The following is a 6694-nucleotide window of genomic DNA, read 5'->3' as shown; positions in this document are numbered from 1 at the left end:
CACTCCAGAAAAGGCATACCTGTCCCTCGCTATAACCGGAGGTGTTGATGGATCAGAAGAGGTGTCCCTGCAGCATGTGAACGGTTTGTTCCCTCCTGTCCCTGCTGAGGTCTCTGCTGACAGAAGGTCTGGAACAAGATAGCTGAGATCATGTCTTTCACACTCTTGATTTAGCAGTTCCAGTGCAGTTATAAATAATGTCATGGAATGAACGATCCATTACATATAATAGCAACGGAATATGATTGAAAAAGAGAAGAAAACTAATATTCATTTTGCATCGTTTTTTATCTCAGTGGGGACAAATGTCTCCTCGCATCAAAGGTTGTTTTTTTTTTTTTACACAAACTGTCTCAGCCTATTATACTGTAAGCCGAGTGTTTGTTCAACACAACAACAATCACCAAAACAGAGAGATAACTGGTGCCAAATCTCCAACTGACACTTGCTGATAAATAGCCAACTGGTTAGTGTTGCTGCCAAGAAGCTGGTCTGAATCCAGCCCTGATTAAAGAGGGACGATAATAGGAGTTGTTTTGGACGTTAAGCTTCACTCTGTTATAGAGACGCGCTGTTTTTTATCTGAAATATGTCTTATGTATAGTATAATATCAATTCATTTGATAAAAGAGAAATAAATGGCTGCAGGGAAATAAATATCAGCTTTGCTGCTTGATGAGTTTCCAGTCTGATATAGCAGTAATTTCCAACCTGGGTAACTTATACAGTTGTAGGGGGCATATCGAGATTGTGAGGTATTATCAATACATTCAAAATATATAAATTTAAATTTAAACTATTACAAAAGTTGAGACAGCAATGCATCTCCATTACATTGCAATTGAGACTGCACCGATACTAGTTAGCAAGCTAGTATTCTGAAAAAAAAACCTGTATTCATCCCGAGGGGAAATTACTGTGCAGCATTTGCAATACAAAGAGAGAATATTGCAAATATATACAGAGTGCAAATATGAAAGTAACAATAAGTAAGTCAAATGCATTGCTAAAAGCAATAGATCAATGTAAAATAGCTCAAAAACCACCATGATAGAGTGTAACTGCGCTTTATCTGCATTTCGTCAGGAAGATATTCTCCTAAATGGGGAAAAGGGAGTTGAAAAACTATTTTCATTACAGTGCCACGGGACCTGAAGTGTTTCCCCTGCAGACCTTGGACAGCTCTGTTTTTCGCAGGCCATCAAACTCATCACATAGAAGCTCTGTCACACACACACCAACACACACTCACAAATACAGTACTTCCCAACAGGATAAGTGCTCATCCTAGAACATCTGTGTGGTATAAATCAGTCTCAGGGAGGGTTACCTCACAAACCACCAGGCCGCACAGTGACAGAGAAAGAAACCCTTGGCAGCAACCGCCTAGCAAGAGAAAGTAATTTAACTATCACGAACTACAATACATCATTTTAATTGCCAAAACACCGAAATAATGCTTCAAGTGAGATCTGGGGATGAAAAGTAGAAGCAGGCTTTAAAAGGGGTGATGCAAGGGCAAGCCAAAATCAACACTCCATTATGCTAAATGTATCTCCAGAGGTCTGTATTGCTGAGTGCATCTGCCTTGGATGTTGCTATGCTGATTTTTGTGCCAGTATTGATAAATCTTACAATAATTAGACTCTAAAAAGGAGTAAAAAAAAAAAAGGTTTTGAATGAAAATGCAGAACATTTGCACAGATATCGACGAAAATATGTTTTGTGAGGTCCCAGTGACCTTTACGCACCAAATTATCATAAAATTGCGAACATTTGTGCAAAATGTGGGAAGAAATTCCCTCCAGGTGTTCTTGAGATATCACAATACATTCGTTGTTCCTAGGGCTGTTGTGTTAAAGAACCAATAAAGATAATGTTGCACATAAAGTGTCTCTTCACACATCCAGCAGATAAGCGCAACATTAGCATTCATTAGGTGTTTATAGCCACCTGGTGAAGTCTCCCTCAAGCGGTGTTTGATCTCCTTTCACCACTGAGGGAAATATCTGGTGATGAATGCTGAGTGTGTAATATTGGGTCCATATGGGCCTGTGGCAATGACTATCAGGCCAGTGGGAGTTGAGGAAAAGCAAACGATGACTTGCACACTCCTATCCGCCAGTGAACTCCTGGTTACCCATTACATACACCACGCTGCTGGTGAGGCACGTGGGCCAAAAACAGAGCAGCAATCCAGCCACGTGTCTTTTCTGATTCCTTCTCCCTCGATCCGATTCGCTCTCATCTTCCATCCTCCTCCCACTGACACGCACACACCCACGTGAAAAAAACAACATACGGGAGACATTATTAGGTCCACATCAGGCTTAGAAAGAAAACACCGTCATTTAGATTGAAAGGGAAATGATGAGACGAAGGACTGGTGTGAGTGCAAGAGATTGCAGGAGAAATTGCGATCACAAAGAGACGTGCGAGTATTACTAAAATCTTCCATGTTCTTGGTGTAATAAAACATCTTGTCGATTAAAGCTAATTTGCCTCCAGGTGTAACAATTTGAAATTATCTTCCCAAACAGCTGCTGAAAGCAGTGAATACAAGTCTTCCTTGTGGGTATATTCAGAGGTACCAGTTTACCAGCGTGTTTCCATGCTGCGAGGGTACAGGATATAAACTCCATAGTGTCTGCACAGTGTTTCACAGCCAGCTGGTGAGGGCCTTCCCGCTAACTCCGTCATTTATCTACTCATAAATCAGCAGACTTTTTACATGACACTTAACAAGAGTCTGCAAAGACACCAGGGAATGAGCTGCAGACTCATTGAGGTATCAAATAACACCTCTGCAGGCTTATCAGCTTAATCACCTGCTGTTGTTTAGGAAGGAAAAGAAGGAGTTCTGATTATTGAACGTCTTCCAAAATGTGGGAACCCTGTGCAATCAGGTATCTATTCAGTGTCTTGCTCTATTGCATCTCCAATCTCACTTGGAGCCTCTCCAACTACACACGCATACACACACGCATGTGAGTCATGGAAACACGACTAAGGTTCAAATCAAATGTTTTCTTGAGTTGAGATGAATGCAGCTTTCATCAAACAAATATCTATTTATGGTCATCTGAGTGCAGGCAAACCGATACATGGCCCCCTTGTGGTATCACAGGATCAGACACATCCCAAACACCACAGACCGGCTATTTTCAACACAATTAACTCCCGCAAACACCCAACAATTCCTGAAGGAACTGCTGTTGTAAATACAGATATGCAGATTGTTTAATTTGGGTTGATTATCCCTTTTGGGGGGGGGGGGGCTTAATTTATTTGACTAAAATCATAGTGATCGTTATTTTGAAGGGTGAGAGAGTGAACATTTTATTAGGGCTTGTGCAATAGAGGCAATTCAGCCCCCTGTCCAGAACCACACAGAAATAAAAGGTTTATTTTGTTGTTATTATTATTACTAACAGAATTGAGGTCTGTAGGAATCCAAACAACAAGGGAGTAACACAAATTACAAATGAACACAAGGGTTTTTCCAGAAACTGCATTTGTTTTCCCACGAGGAACACGATCATGACTTACACGCCAAGGAGCTTATTATTCGAGCAGAAGGCTAAAGCTGCTTTTGTCACACGGGCAAACATCGACCCACCTGGTCGGGAACAATTCTCCAACACTGGAACTTTTCATCCGTTCGTCACTCCTCGACCCAAATTATTCTCAGCCTGTCTGCATGCAGTAATGATTTCCTCCCGCACTTGGCGTTTCCATTTTTCACCCACTGCCATGCACTACAGTAACACGGACATCTGAGCCACTTAAAGCAGGCCCACCCTCCTGCTCCATCACCATAGTGATTTTGACTTTCCAATGTTGAATATGATTAAATTACGCCATCACTGTCCAAAAAACACACCCGCTGACCTCACCCAACCACACCAGATATAATCCAAACCTCTGGAACAATGCTAATAAAAGCAGCTGGATGCAATAGAGTGACACAATGAGCTGCATCGTTTTACCACACTAATGCCATGTTTACACAACGTCCTTTACTTGTGCATCGGCGTAAAATGACACTGCCACACCCTGACCTATGCGTACCAGTGTGTAGCGCAGGCTGATTACTGGCATACACTCTTTTAGAAACCGTAATGACCACAGACGAGCCTATAATCCATACCTGACGAGGCTAATCTGCTTTTCAGATTATCCAGGAGCAGCTCGACACCTGGACTAAGAACAAAGTGGAAAAAGACAAACATCAGTGACTCTAAGAGAAAGTCTTATGGGTTTTTGTGACACTGACAAACAAAAGAAGTGAATTTACTTCCTACATTTTTTTTAAAAGTTGGACATTTTGGACAATATGCCTATTTGCTTCACTTGCTAAATTATATGAATGGATTAACACAATTCTCGCATCTGTACGTAAAATATGAAACAACTGCCGGGAGCCAGTTCATTTAGCTGAGCATTAAGCCTGATGACAGGGGGGACATCTATGATGCCCCCTTTCTTCTGAGTTACTGGTGGAGTTTCCTGTTTTATGAAAGCCAAACTACATAAACTAAGCTAACTAGCTGCTGATGTGATATCAAGGGACATCTTCTCAACTACTTCTCTGCAAGAAAGAAAAATAAACATGAACAAATTTTTAATATATGAAAAGTTCATGTGCTTTGTAGATAAAATCCTAGCCTGAAAAGTAACTCCAACTGAATAGATGTACAAAGTTGCATGAAATGCAAATACTAAAGTACCTCTAAATTGTGCAGTGCTTAAGTAAATGTACTGTAGTTGCATTACACCTCTGCATTTTATATAAAACATTTTATTTTCATACAGGTTCCAATTTGTTGAGTAATTTACACAGCAGCACGCTATGATAACACTGTTAAAATGATGAAAGAAATATCTGTAAAAAAAAACATGTTCATATATTGAATCATTTGAGACACTGTAAATAATATCCTTAATGATATTTACATGACAGCAGTATGGGATGATTGGCCGTTAGTCCAGGCGGCAGATGGAGGATGTTGACAAAAACTGTATGCCGACACGGAAAAAAGCATGCTAATAAAAATAAAACGGAATATGCAGATTGCAAAAGGCATGACACTGTCACAAGAGTCTGCTTTGCCGGTGTTTGTCGTTTGTGTAGACCTCTGAAATAAGAGTAAAAAAGCATGTAATGTAAACAAGACGCGAGGACACGATCTATGTGTCTGATTCTAGCCGACAGAGGGGGTCAAGACGAACAAGTCCAGGGGGAAACATGTGAGAAGACCAAAGAAAACACTGGAGCTCGTCTGTCAGGAGGTTTCTGATTGAGGAGCATTGTGGTGGCCAAACAAGTAGTCACAGGGCAGATCATTTGTTAAAAGAATTGCTGCTAGCCTTGACGCTTTTTCAGCTGGAGACGCAGTTTGAGTTTGTCTTTCCGAAGAGAGCATGTTGTTTATCGGCTTGCTGTTCCCGTTCTTTCAGGTGCATTACACATGACATCTGAAAGCAGACCATTTTAATATTTGAATAAATCCCTGGGCTGCTTGCCCCAGAGCATTTTTCCACTGAAATATGTTTTCACTTAATTTTGAATCCCAGAACTATAATGGGTTCATGCTCTCTGCCTTTCTCTCATCACCATGTTTTCACTTTCTCAAGTCTACCGCGCCGTACCTTTACAAACATACACCCCAAAGCTTTTGATTGATGGAGCCATTAAAAAGGCGGAAAAATCACCTGCCAGTAGAAAGATTGTTGGAATAATGTTCATATTGTGAAAGGCTGCTTTTACATTGATGAACAGTGATAATACACACACTACCACTACATTTGGCCATCTCAAAGGAATAGTTGAACATTTTGGAGAAAAAAACGCTTCTTTGCTTTCTTGCTAAGATTTAGATGGGATGTAGATGTTGGGCTACAGCAAGCAGCTGCTTAGCTTAGCACAAAGACTGGAAACAGGGGGAAACAGCTAGCCCAGCTCGGTCCCAACGTAACAAAATATATTTACCAGCACCTCCAAAGCGTATAAATTCGTTATACCTTGTTTGTCTAAAACATGTGTACTTGTTACCTCAGGGCGGAGTCAGGCGAGCGGTTTCTCCCTGTTACCAGTCTTTGTGCTAAGCTAACAGCTGCTGGCTGTATCTGCAGGGCTCTCAAGTTTTTAAGACAGGTAAGAGTGACATATCCTCCTCCCCCTCTCTCCCCTGCGGCACATTAAATAGCCTAGAGTTTTTTTTCAGCGTGAGAAATACAATCTGTGGCGGGAGGGCGGGACTTAAGACCGAAATGCGTGGCAGTCATGCTCAATGCGTGACACTTGAGAGCCCTGGAACTATTTCTTTCATGCACAGTGTACACAGGGTTGATCCACTGGTGTTGCTTTTAAATTGTAAAAATGAATCATTATAGACCACTACATTTTAAATTAGATAGCACCATTGATTAAAAAAAGAACAGCTTTCTCAGCACCTCTCTGAGAAAACCTAAAGAGTAAATTTGACCTTTGTAGAGACAAAACCAAGTAGAGATTAATATCTTGAATAGCAAACATCCTAACAGTAACACTATATACATATTCACAGTTTTAAGTTCCTCCCTTTAAGTATGGACAGATATGACATGATGAAGCAAAACCGATTATTCCAATAAACAAAAGAACTATTGACAGGATTGTGATGAACATTTCAAGTAATAGGATTCAGTCCAG

This window comes from Taurulus bubalis (genome assembly GCF_910589615.1).
Source record: "Taurulus bubalis genome assembly, chromosome: 15".
NCBI classification, from domain to species: Eukaryota; Metazoa; Chordata; class Actinopteri; order Perciformes; family Cottidae; genus Taurulus; species Taurulus bubalis.
This window is presented reverse-complemented; position numbering follows the sequence as displayed.